Consider the following 13,298-nt stretch of genomic DNA (forward strand, 5'->3'; position numbering starts at 1 on the left):
TGACCACGTCTCCAAAGTGCTTTGCTTGCAGAGGTTTTGTTGTGCAGAATTTGCTCGGCTTTGGAGTCCGTGCAGTAGAAACTGCCTCGGTGGCTTTCTGGTGATCCCCCAGAGGCTTGGGTCAGCACTGAGCTGTGGCTAATTAATGGAACTGAAGGTTCATCCAGAGTTGGCAAACTGTATGTGCCCTTGATGTGCCCCATACATCACGGGCACATCCCTCCCCACCATCGGTAGCGTCTACAGGAGGCGCTGCCTCAGGAAGGCAACGTCCGTAATCAAACACCCCCACCGTCCGGGCCATGCCATCTTCTCGCAGCTACCATCGGGCAGGAGGTACAGAAGTCTGAAGGCCCACACCACCAGCTACTTCCCTTCAACGATTCAGTTCTGCACAACCCTAATCATTACCTCAGTACAGCAACACTATGACCACTTTGCACTACAATGGACTTTGTTCCAGTTTTTAATTTTAATTTGTTTTTCTTGTGAATGTTGTGTCTCTAATGCTGTGTGACTGTGATTCTGCTGCAAGTAAGTTTGCATTGCATCTGTTCATACATGTACTTGTGCACATGACAATAAACTCAACCTGATCTCCTCCGGTACACTCTTGCACCTCAATTGTTATTCATTTTGCAGGATCTGGGTATCACTGACATTCCTGCTGTTTTCTTACAAAATAGACAAAGTGCATTTGGCCCATTGAGTCTGGGCTGGGTTTCCTACCAATCCCACTCACCACCCCCCCGCCCCACCCCCACTATTTCCCTGTAACTCATTCTCCCTTATGTGGCCATCGCTCCCTTCTGGTTCTCCTGCCCACCCACCTGCCTACACCAGGGGCAACTTTATCCGTCTTTGGGATGTGGGAACAATCTGGAGGTTGGCGAGGGGAAATCCACTAAGAGAACATGCAAACTCCACACAGAGAGCACTGGAGGTCAGGATCGAACCTGGGTCGCTGGAGCTGTGTGGAAGCAACACTACCTATTGCGCCTCTGGGCCACCTTTTACTGCCCATCTTTAATTGCCCTTGAAGGTGGTGTTGAACTGCTTCATTCCTTAAGGTAAATGTACTCCCACTGCGCTGGATTTAGACCCAGCAATGATGATCGACAGTCAGGCTAATGTGTGGAAACTGTAGGTGGTGGTGTTCCCTTGCACCACCTTCAGTGGGCGATAGGTGTGGCAGGTTTGGGAGGTGGTACCAGAGTAGCCCGGGTGTGTAACTGGAGTGCACTTTGCCTGGGTTTCCTCTGGGTGCTCCGGTTTCCTCCCACATTCCAAAGACGTACGGGTTAGGAAGTTGTGGGCATGCTATGTTGGCGCCGGAAGTGTGGCGACACTTGCGGGCTGCCCCCAGAACGCTCTACACAAAAGATGCATTTCACTGTGAGTTTCAATGTACATGTGACTAATAAAGATATCTTATCTTACACTGCGTCACTGTGTACTGGTGGTCCCGAAGATGGATGTTTAGGGGTGGATGGGATGCAAATCAAGTGGGCTGCTTTGTCCAGGATGGTGTCGAGCTTCTTGAGTTACCCATCCAGGCAAGTGCAGTGTGTTTCTGTTTTGTGCCTTGTAAATGGTGGAACGCCTTTGGGCCAAATGGGACCAGCTCAGTTCGGCAACTTGGCCGGCATGGACAAGTTGGGCCGAAGGGCCTGTTTTCCATAGTGTATAACTCTATGAATCTATGACACCTGACTTGGCCCTAACTTTTTTAAATTTAATTTTGTATCTTCTGTGACTGTACAACAAACAAGTCACTCGGTGCAACAGGATCGTGATTGTGTTTATGCTCCACATGAACCTTCCTCTCTGTAGCCCCATCACCTGGTGGAATGGTGGAGGCAGGTCGTCTCTCAACATTCAACAAGTACCTGGAGATTACGGACCAAGTGCTGGAAGATGGGGTTAGTGTAGGTAGGTTGGCATGGATGCAGTGGGCCGAAGGGCCTGTTTCTGTGCTGTATGACTCTATGACCTCAGGATGTCGATGGTAGGGTCTTGGCAATGGTAATGCCATCGCCCATCAAATGGAGGTGCTTACACCCTGTCTTGTTGAAGATGGTCATTGTCTATGGTGTAAGTGATACACCACTTGCCAGCTCCTGTCTAAGTGTTGTCTAGGTCTTGTGGGCATACGCTGCTTCATTCCCAGAGGAATTGTGAATGGAATTGAACATTGTTTAATTATTGGTAAACCTCCCCATTTCTGACCACCACCTGAGGGGAGGAAGGCCATTGATGGAGCAGGTGAAGATGGGTGGTTCTTGCTCACTGTGCTGAGGGACTCTTGCAGAGATGTCCTGGGACCAACAACAATCACAACCATCTTCCTGTGAGCAAGGTATGACCCCAACCATTGGATTGTTTATCCCATTGATGTTCCTTGACTTCAGTTTGACAAGGGCTCCTTGATGCCACACTTCACCAAGTGCAGCCACTCTCACCTCACCTCCTGTAGCTCAGCTCTTCAAGCCATGTGTGATCCAAGAGGTCTGGAACTATACTGCAGCTATTTGGCCGTACTTGGAGTATTGTGTGCAAATCTGGTCGCCCCATTACAGGAAGGATGTGGAGAGGGTGCAGAAGAGGTTTACCAGGACGCTGCCTGGATTAGAAGGTGGGCAGGCATGGTAGTGTAGCGGTTAGCACAATACTATTCCAGTGACCCGGGTTCAATTCCAGCTGCCGTCTGTAAGGAGTTTGTACGTTCTCCCCGTGTCTGCGTGGGTTTCCTCCGGGTGCTCCGGTTTCCTCCCACATTCCAAAAGACGTACGGGTTAGGAAGTTGTGGGCATGTTATGTTGGCGCCGGAAGCGTGGTGACACTTGCGGGCTGCCCCAGAACACTCTACGCAAAAGATGCATTTCACTGTGTGTTTCGATGTACATGTGACTAATAAATCCGATCTTAAGGTATGAGCTATAAGGAGAGGTTGGACAAACTGGGGTTGTTTTCTCTGGAGTGGCAGAGGCTGAGGAGAGACCCAAACGAAGTTTATAAAAATTATGAGAGGTGTAGATAGGGTAGACAGAATCTTTTTCTTGGCTGAAATTTAAATACAAAAAGATTTAAATACAAAAACATTTAAGGTGAGAGAGGGGGAAAGTTTAAAGGAGATGTGCGGGGCAAGTTTTTTTTACACAGTGGTGGGTGCCTGGAACGGGCTGCCAAGGGCGAGAGGTGGAAGCAGGCACAATAGTGGCATTTAAGAGGCTTTTAGATGGACACGTGAATATGGATCATGTGCAGGCAGAAGGGATTTGGTTTAATTTGGCATCATGTTCAGCACAGTTATGGTGGGCTGAAGGGCCTGTTCCTGTGCAGTACTGTTCTGTGTTCTGTGGAGCTGAGTAGTCCTGATAAAATCCAAACTGGTCATCAGTGAGCAGGTTATTGGCGGGGAAGGGCCACTTGCTAGCACAGTGTAAGGACAGGTCCCTGCAAACACCACACCCTCCACCAAAAATAACGTGTGTCTTTATCTCCATGTAAAGATGGATAAACTAGACTTGGAAGGACTGCGGCAAAGGTCCACCAGATTGCTTCCTAGGATGGCTGACTAGATCTGCATTCCTTAGAATGTAAAAGAATGAGTAGGGATCTCATTGAAGTGTACAAAATCCTTGGCTTGACAGGAAAGATGCAAAATTAATGTTTCTCCCTGGCTGGGTTGTCTACGACTGTGGTCCCGGTCTCAAAGGGCCGGCCATTCGGAGCAAAGACGAGAAGAAATTTCTTCACCTCGAGGGTAGTGGGGGCTCAGTCGTTGAGTGTATCCCAGTCAGAGTTTTTCTTCACGGATGCTGCCTGGCCTGCTGAGTTTCTCCAGCATCACATTGTGTTTTTCATCTAGAGCAGACCCTTGGTGGATTCAGCAGTAACATATCCAGGCCCGCTGTGTGTGTGTGTGTGTGTTGGCCTGGATTTTCTGCTCCTTCGGGACTTGAACTGTCTGTCCCAGATGCTGGAACCACACAAAGCACAGCTGTGCCGGTAGGTTTCGCGTTTGCATCTGAACTTGTCCTCGTCCTTGTGTGAGTGTTTGCGGTTCTGTCAGCAGGTGGCAGCAGTGAGCTGCAGATTCCTGGAGCTCTTGTACCCAAGACCGCTGACAATTTACTGTTCACTGCAAGCCTCCCAGTCACACATACACAGATCACAGCAACCGGAATTATAATCATGTTAAGAAACAAAATGACATTAACCACACCTTTCAACTGCTCAGAGGCTGATTTTTGTGCTCACTTATTTTAAAATAATATTTTATTAATTACAACAAGTTTTCCCCCGTGTATTAGATACACAACCCTGCACAATACTTTGTGAAATCTCTTCCACATCTTGCAGGCCACCTTTCTTTCACTGGACCTCCCAGGGTTTTGACACTGTGTATCCTGGAGCCAACAGACTCCCCCAAGCCCCAATGTAGGTTGAACACCCACTGCTATAACACATCCTCTAACACTTCCCACTGTGCTGAGAAGATTCTAGAATGTGTTACAAAGTCGGTGACATATTTAAGTGTTCAGATGTGACAAACTGAGGCAAGTTGAGTTCTGTCATTAGAGGACTGCGGAACCCAATAAAACACTCCTTTTAAGTGTTCACCAGAACTCTGGGACATTATAGGACAGAATCAGGCCATTTGTCCCGTCGGGAATGGACTGGACTAATCCTCTACCCTTTACTATTCAACTTCATTGCTTGCTCCTTTCCCATTACTGTCTACACAGTCCAATTGTGCCCTGCTGTTCAACCTCCTACCATTTTATATCCCACCCTGTCTAATCTTACTAATACCTTTTAGTTATCAGGAGAATTGGTAATTGGTTTACACATGTACCAAGATACAGTGAAAAACCTTGTTTTGCACGCTATCTACACAGATCAGTTTGAAACATAAGTACATCGGGGTAGTACAAAGGGAACAGCGGTAACAGACTGCAGAACATAGTGTGACAGTTACAGAGAGTGCAGTGCAGGCAGACAATAAGGTGCAAGGGCCACGACAAGGTAGATTGTGAGGGCAAGAGACCATCTTATCGTTTGAGGGTCTGATAACAGCGGGATAGAAGCTGTCCTTGAGCCTGGTGGGACGTGCTCTCAGGCTTTTGTATCTTCTGCCCGATGATGTGACTGCACTGGAGAGGGTGCAGAGGAGATTCACCAGGATGTTGCCTGGGATGGAACATTATGGTTATGTCTGGATGGGCTGGTTTTGTATTCCCTGGGGTGAAGGAGGCTGATAAAATTATATAAGATACGGTAGATAGAATCTTCTTCCCATAGTTGGTGTGTCTGAGGCTAGAGGACCTAGGTTTAAGGTGAGAGGTAAGTGGTTTAGAGAGATTCTTGAGGGGGAGTTTTTTCACCCAGAAGGTGGTTGGGATCTGCAGTGCGCTGCCTGAAGAGCTGGTGGAGGCAGACACTCTCACAACACTTGAGTAACCTGTAGACAAGGACGTGAATTGCCAAGGCATACAAGGCTGGGGACACGGTGTGGGTAAATGGGATTAGTGTAGGTGGGTGTGATGGCTGGTGTGGACTTGGTGGGCCGAAGGGCCTGCTTCTGCTCTCTCTGACTGTCGATCTATCACTTTATCTACTCCACCCACTCTAATCTCACTCCCCTGTGCCCTCTGATATCCCACCCACTCTAATCCCACTTTATTCCTCGGATGTAGCCAGGACGTGAAGTTCCCGGCAAGGCTGGGATTTATTGCCCACCTCCCATCGCTCCGGGGAAGGAGGTGGAGAGCCGCCATTTCGAACCAACACACAAGATGCCGGAGGAACTCAGCAGGTCAGGCAGCATCTGTGGAGGGAAATGGACAGTCCACGTTTCGGGCCGAGACCCTTCACCCAGACCTGCCATTTTGAACTGCTTCTCCAACACTTTGGACCTTGGCTCTCTGGTCCTTGTTTTGGACCAAGGCTGTGATGATGTCTGGAACCGAGTGACCCTGGCAACACCCAAACTGTCCACTAACGAGTACGTGCTCCTGATGGGACTGTACAAGGACACCCTGCCTCGTTAGATGAGTTAGAATAGATAGACGAGGTGGTAATTAGCCGGATTTGGTTTCTCCTGCTTCTTATGAAAGGCATTTACCTGGACAATTGTGCTGATTGTCCTGTGGATATCAGTGTTGTAACTGTTCTGGAACCAGAGGAGCAACTGGTTCTAGAGCACAGGGCCTCTGTATGACAGCTGGAGGTTAGCTGCTGGTGTAGCCTTTGCTGTATCCAGTGGTCTCAGCCACTACTTGATATAGATAAGATATCTTTATTAGTCACATGTACATCGAAACACACAGTGAAATACATCTTTTTGTGTCGAGTGTTCTGGGCGCAGCCCGCAAGTGTCACCATGCTTCTGGAGCCGACATAGCATGCCCACAACTTCCTAACCCGTACGTCTTTGGAATGTGGGAGGAAACTGGGGCACCCGGAGGAAACCCACGCAGACGCGGGGAGAACGTACAAACTCCTTACAGACAGCAGTGGGAATTGAACCTGGGTCGCTGGCGCTGTAAAGTGTTACGCTAACCGCTACACTACTGTGCCTGCATATCATGTGGAGTGAATTGAATGGGCTGGAACTCATTCCCGTGGTGGGGGTCTCGGGGTAAGCAGAGAGGGATCAGAATCTGACTGTAAACGCTTCGACCTCTTGCCCCCGTGCTCCATGGAGGTTGAGGATGTTCTTGGATCCTCCTCTTCCCATTGGCTGTTTCTGAACATTCTGGTTGGGAGCAGGAGTAGGCCACTCGGCCCCTCGAGCCTGTCCTGGCATTCAGTAAGATTGCAGCTGATCTCAAGCCAAAGTCGAGTTTATTGTCACCTTCACAAGGACCTGTATGCACGGGTGCAATGAAAAACTTACTTGCAGCGGCATCACAGACACATAGCAGCATTCACAAGAAAAACATAAGTCCAACAAACTATACTCAGTCTTTATAAGAAAGAACACAAATAGCACAAAAGTCCTGATGAAGGGTCTTGGCCCGAAACACCAACTGTTTATTTCCCTCCATAGATGCTGCCTGACTTGCTGAGTTCCTCCAGCATTTTGTGTGTGTTGCTCCAGATTCCAACATCTGCAGAATTTCTTGTGTTTTAGAACAAATAAAGTCCATTGTAGTGCAAAGTGGTTATAATATTGCTTTACTGAGGTAGTGATCAGGGTTGTGCAGATTGGTTCAAGAACCGAATGGTTGAAGGAAAGTAACTGTTCTTGAACCTGGTGGTGTGGGACTTCAGGCTTCTGTACCTCCTGCCCAATGGTAGCTGTGAGAAGATGGCATGGCCCGGGTGGTGGGTGACCCTGATGACGGATTGGTATTGGAATTTGTTTATTATTGTCACTTGTACCGAGGTACAGTGAAAAACTTGTCTTGCAAACCAATCGTACAGGTCAGTTCATTACACAGTGCAGTTACATTGATTTAGTACAGAGTGCGTTGACGTAGTACAGGTAAAAACAATAACAGTACAAAGTGTCACAGCCACAGAGAAAGTGCAGTGCAGTAAGGTGCAGGGTCACAACAAGGTAGATCGTGAGGTCAGAGTCCATCTCATTGTATAAGGGAACCATTCAATAGTCTTATCTAGAAGCTGTCCTTAAGTCTGGTGGTACATGCCCTCAGGCTCCTGTACCTTCTACCTGATGGAAGAGAGAATGTCCTGGGTGGGTGGGGTCTTTGATTATGCTGGCTGCTTCACCAAGACAGCAAGAGGTAAAGACAGAGTCCAAGGAGGGGAGGCTGGTGTCCGTGATGCGCTGGGCTGTGTTCACAACTCTCTGCAGTTTCTTGCGGTCCTGGACAGAGCAGTTGCTGTACCAAGCCGTGATACATCCAGATAGGATACTTCCTCTGGTGCATTGGTAAAAGTTGGTGAGTGTCAAAGGGGACAAACCAAATTTCTTTAGCCTCCTGAGGAAGTAGAGGCGCTGGTGAGCTTTCTTGGCCGTGGCATCTATGTGATTTGACCAGGACTGGCTGTTGGATGTTGCCTTCTTGAGGCAGCGCCTCCTGTAGATACTACTGATGGTGGAGAGGGATGTGCCCGTGATGTATTGGGTTGAGTCCACTCCTCTCTGCAGATACTGATTGAAACCTCCAGTCCACACTCCCATCTGTCCATGGTAACCTTTCACCCCTTCACTTATTGAGGACATCCTTTAAACACAGCTCAGTCCATCACAAAAACCAGCCTCCCCTCCACTGACTCTGTCTACACTTCCCACTGCCTCAACATAGTCAAGGACCCCTCCCTCTCCCATCAGGCAGAAGATAGAAAAGCTTGAAAACATACCACCAGGCTCAAGGACAGCTTCTATCCCACTGCTATAGACCCTTGAATGGACCTCTTGTACGCTAATGACAAAGACTTGATCTCCCAATCTACCTCGTTGTGGCCCTTGTACCTTACTTGTCTACCTGCACCGCACTTTTTCTGTAACTGCAACACTATATTCTGCATTCTGCTTTTCTACTTGCTACCTCGATGTAATTATGTATGGCACGATCTGTCTGGATGGCACACAAGCAAAAGCTTTTCGCTGTATCTCGGTACATGTGACAATAATAAACCAATACATTAACCTTTCACCGACTTACTTATCAAGAATATCCTGTCTTAAAAACACTTAAAGACTTCGTTTCTGTCCCTTTTTGCGGAGAAGGATTCCCAAGACCGATGATCTCTCCGAGAAAGCATTCCATCTCGCCTCTGTGTTAAATGAGAGACCATTTATTTTTAAACCGTGATAACCTCACCTCCTTGTTCCAGATTCTCCCAGAAGAAAAACCCTCCTCTCCGAATCCATCCAGTCAACACGCCTTAGGATCTTATGTTTCAATCAAGTCCCCTCTCACTCTTCGAAACACAAGGGGATACAAGCCCGTCCCTCAGAAGACAAACCACCAATTCCAGATATTCCATCCTCCAATATTCCAGACTGGATGTGGCAGGAACGCAGACCTTCAATCCGATCTGTCAGTTGAGGCGTTGCTTGGCTCCATCCATTGTATTTAGTCTTGCGCAGTTTACCTGTGGTGTGCTATAAGGAGAGGTTCGATCCCGACCTCCGGTACTGTCTGTGTGGAGTTTGCACGTTCTCCCTGTGACTGGGTTGGTTTCCTCCTAGTGCTCCGGTTTCCTCCCACATCCCAAAGATGTGGTAGGTTAATTGGCTGCTGCAAGTTACCCCTAGTGTGTTGGTGAGTTGTTGAATCCATAGGGGAGTTGATGGGAATGTGAGGAGAGTAAAAGGGGATTAGTGCAGCTGGGTGGTTGATGGCCGGCATGGACTCGATGGGCTGAAGAGCCTGTTTCCGTGCTGTGTGACTCTATGATGCCTCAGCTTTAGGCCCTGTTCCTGGTGTAACCTCACTGCTGCTCTGATCCCACTTTCTGCTCACACCTCAGCTTCAATATTCTGCTTTTCCAACCAATGTCATTTCTAGTTTTAAAAGAAGCTGTAGATTTTCCTTCAACCTGTGTCTACTACTCTTTAACGGCGCAGAGTTAAGATTCTTTCTGTAACCTTCCTTGAATTTTCCATGAACTAATTAGACTTGTACTCCCTGTGATAGAATTACCGAGCGTAACACAACCTATTACTACTGACCCAACAGTAACCCTGCATATTCTGAAAGACCCATCAGGTCTGTTCATCAAAAGGTCTTGTGTTGCTGTTTGCCATAGCTGACAAAACGGCAGCATCCTGTGCCCCTGAGGCAAGACCTTTGTTCAACTTCAGCAAAAAAAACAAACTGCTGGAGGAACTGTAGAGGAGTGTACAATCTCAGTCCTGAGGCAGGGTCTCGGACCTGAAACGTCGACCATCCTTCCGCCTCCACTGATGCTGCCTGACCCCACTGAGTTCCTCTAGCAGTTTGGTTTTAGAACATAAAACAGTGCAGCACAGGAACAGGCCCTTCGGCCCACGATGTTGTGCTGAACCAATTAAACTAGTAACTAAATGCCTATCCAAACTAATCTCTTCTGCCTACACAATGTCCATATTCCACCAGTCTCTGCACATTCATGTGCCTGTCTAACAGCCTCTTAAACACGTCTATCGTATCTGCCTCTACCACTACCCCTGGCAGTGCATTCCACTACCTGTGTTTTTAAAAAAAAACTTGCCCCCACACACCTCCTTTGAACTTACCCCCTCTCACCTTAAATGCACGCCCTCTGGTATTAGACATTTTGACCCAGGGGAAAAGAGATACCAACTGTCCACTCTATCTATGCCTCTTATAACCTTATAAACTTCTATTCGGTCTCTCCTCAGCCTCTGCCACTCCAGTCTGTCCGACCTCACCTTGTAGCACGTGCCCTCTAATCCAGGCAGCATCCTGGTGTTTTGTGCTCCAGATTCCAGCATCTGCAGTCTCCCCGGAACACTCAACACAAAGATGCATTTCACTGTACATGTGACTAATAAAGACTAATTATATTGTGTTCCTTAGTTCAACTTCCTCACTTTTATTGATCCATGCCTTTTGCCAAGATGTTCCATTTAGTATGCACCACCTTAATCTGCATCCCAAAACACTTCCTGCCTTTGGGAAGGGCCAGCAGGATTCAATGGCCCATTTAGGGGGAGAGATCTGCTGCGCTTGCTCAGTCTGGTCCATATGTAACTCCAGCGCTATACAGATGTAGACAGCTGGTAACTCTCCTCAGGAGGAAGCCTGTCAAGCACATGTCTCAAGCTGCTACAGCTGTTCGAGATGGGGATCCATCACCGTCTCCACAGGCAGTCTTGAGTAAGCAATACCTGCCAAGCTCAAACCCTGAGGGAGAATTTTGTTTGAGAAGTCCTACGACCAATCTCCCCATCCTGCCTCCTTCTCCTCCTGCAGTCTTCCCTAAGCACACTCGCTGTTCCCATGTTGTTTTTAAATCTCTATTATCCCCTGTACTCTGTCCCTTGTAAATAGGAGCATTGGATCTCCTGCCCATCCTTCCCTTTAATCCCTGCCTTTGTTTTCTACCCTCTGCCTCTCTCCCTGTCTGAGGGGACACATTCCCCTTGGATTCCATTACTCCTTCAGCTGGGACCCCGTCAAGTGTGGCGCGGCAGGTAGCGTTACTCCCTCTCGGCCCTAGCGGCCTGGGTTCGATCCTGACCTCCGGTGCTGTCTGTGCGGAGTTTGCACCTTCTCCCTGCGACGGCTTGGGTTTCCTCCCGCACTCCTAAGACGTGCGGGTTGGAAGGTTGACTGACCACAGTGTATTACCCCTAGTGTAGTGGAGGGGGGAGGGTTGGTGTCAGGAGAATTGGCGGGAACAGGGGGTAAGTTTTTGGGCTGAGAGAGAGAATAGGTTGCGGGGGAAGTGGGTCAATGGGATCGCACTGAGGGCCAACACAGGCCTCATGGGCCAAATTACATCTACATCATAAGAAAATATGAAGGAAAACTCCATATAAACCATATCTGTTGCATTTTCTTTTTGCCGCTTTCGGACAGTAAGGGCTAATTAACCTATCAGCACATCTTTGGGATGTGGGAAGAAACTGGAGCATCTGAGAATACAGGCAAACTCCACACGGACTCCACAATACAGGCAAACTCCACACGGACCACACAATACAGGCAGACTCCACACAGTACAGGCAAACTCCACACAGAAGGCACCCACAGTCAGGATCGAACCCAGGTTTCTGGATCTGTGAGGCAGCAGCACCTGCCTCACTCTTTTGCCCTTGAGGATGATCCAGGGAAGTGAGTTCAAATCCCAGCAAAGCAGGTGTGGAATTTAAATTCTGTTAATAACAAGGAATTATAAAGAAACTAATGGGTTATTAGAACATAGAACATTACAGCACAGTACAGGCCCTTCGGCCCACGATATTGTGCTGACATTTTATCCTGCTCTAAGATCTATGAAACCCTTCCCTCCCACATAGCCCTCCATTTTTCTATCATTCATGTGGCTGTCTAAGAGTATCTTAAATGTCCCTAATGTATCTGCCCCCACAACCTCTACCAGCAGTGCGTTCCACGCACCCACTACCCTCTGTGTTTAAAACAAAAACTTACCCCTGACATCCCTCCTATACCTTCCTCCAATCACCTTAAAATTATACCCCCTCGTGTTAGCCAATTCCACCCCAGGAAAAAGTCTCTGACTGTCCACTCGATCTATGCCTCTTATCATCTTCTACATCTCTATCAAGTCACCTCTCATCCAATGTTAGCAATAAACTTGCATCTTTTAGGTTATTGTAAAAATCCAAAACACTCAGCAGGTCAGGCAGCATCTGTGGAAGAAGAAACAGAGTCAATATTCCAGGTTGAAGACTTTTCATCAGAACTGGCAACTTAAACATAAGCAGACGCTGCCTGACCTGCTGAGTGTTTCCAGCATCTGCAGATTCTTTAGATTTCTGTCAATTGTAAGTGAAAACCCATTGGATTCTCAAAGGGTGGTGATCTGTCCCTCTGCCCTATGTGTGACCCACAGCAAAGTGGTTAACTCAGGAGTGGCAGAGGGGTAATAGATGTGTGATAAATGCTGGCTTTGCCAAGGATAGCTACATACTGAAAAATGACTGGAAAACATCCTTCCGAGAGCGCTGATATAAGTTGTGTTTATTTATCAAAGGTCAGAAGGCGTTCCTAAAATCCTTAAGGAGCATTTAATTTACTAAATGACTGGATCACGCTCACCAAAGACTCTATTCATTTGTTCCAAGGTAATTACAAGTGATTTTAAGTTCTGGTCTTCATAGACACCTTTATCTAGAGACACAGAGTTATACAGCAGGGAAACAGGCCCTTTGGCCCAACTCATCCATGCCAGCCAAGTTGCCTACTTGCATTTAGAACGTACAACATAGAACACTACAGCACAGTACAGGCCCTTAAGCCCACGATGTTGTGCCGACATTTAATCCTGCTATAAGATCTATCTAACCCTTCCCTCCCACATAGCTCCCCATTTTTCTATCATTCATTGCCAGTGTTTGGCTCATATCCCTCTAAACCTTTCCTATCCACATACCTGTCAAACGTTGTAACTGTACCCTCCCCTACCAACTCCTCTGGCAGCTCGTTCCATATACCCACCACCCTCACGTCCCCTTTAGATCTTTTCCCTCTCACCTTAAACCTGTGGCCTCTAGTTTTAGACACCCCTTCCTTGGGGGGTAGGGGGGGTTGGGGAAAGACTATCTAGCCTATACCTTGTGATCTTTGGCTGAGTTACTAAAACAACAGCCAGTAATAACGTTTTGGGAACCTTTCCCAATAGAC

At 47.8% G+C, this 13,298-nt stretch overlaps 1 protein-coding gene across 3 annotated transcripts in view; it reads left to right on the top strand.

Annotated features, from left to right (window-relative positions):
- LOC127585242 (AP-3 complex subunit beta-2) overlaps window positions 1-13,298 on the top strand; it is a 128,735-nt gene that overhangs the window by 17,957 nt on the left and 97,480 nt on the right. The window contains exon 2 of one of the 3 annotated variants that reach the window (XM_052042548.1): window positions 12,649-12,739. The exons of the other annotated variants lie outside the window; for them this stretch is intronic. The gene's annotated coding sequence lies outside the window, so the exon portion shown is untranslated. The remainder of the gene's footprint in view (window positions 1-12,648; window positions 12,740-13,298) is intronic. 3 annotated transcript variants of the gene reach the window in all.

The sequence above is a fragment of the Pristis pectinata genome, chromosome 32, assembly GCF_009764475.1.
Source record: "Pristis pectinata isolate sPriPec2 chromosome 32, sPriPec2.1.pri, whole genome shotgun sequence".
Classification (NCBI taxonomy): domain Eukaryota; kingdom Metazoa; phylum Chordata; class Chondrichthyes; order Rhinopristiformes; family Pristidae; genus Pristis; species Pristis pectinata.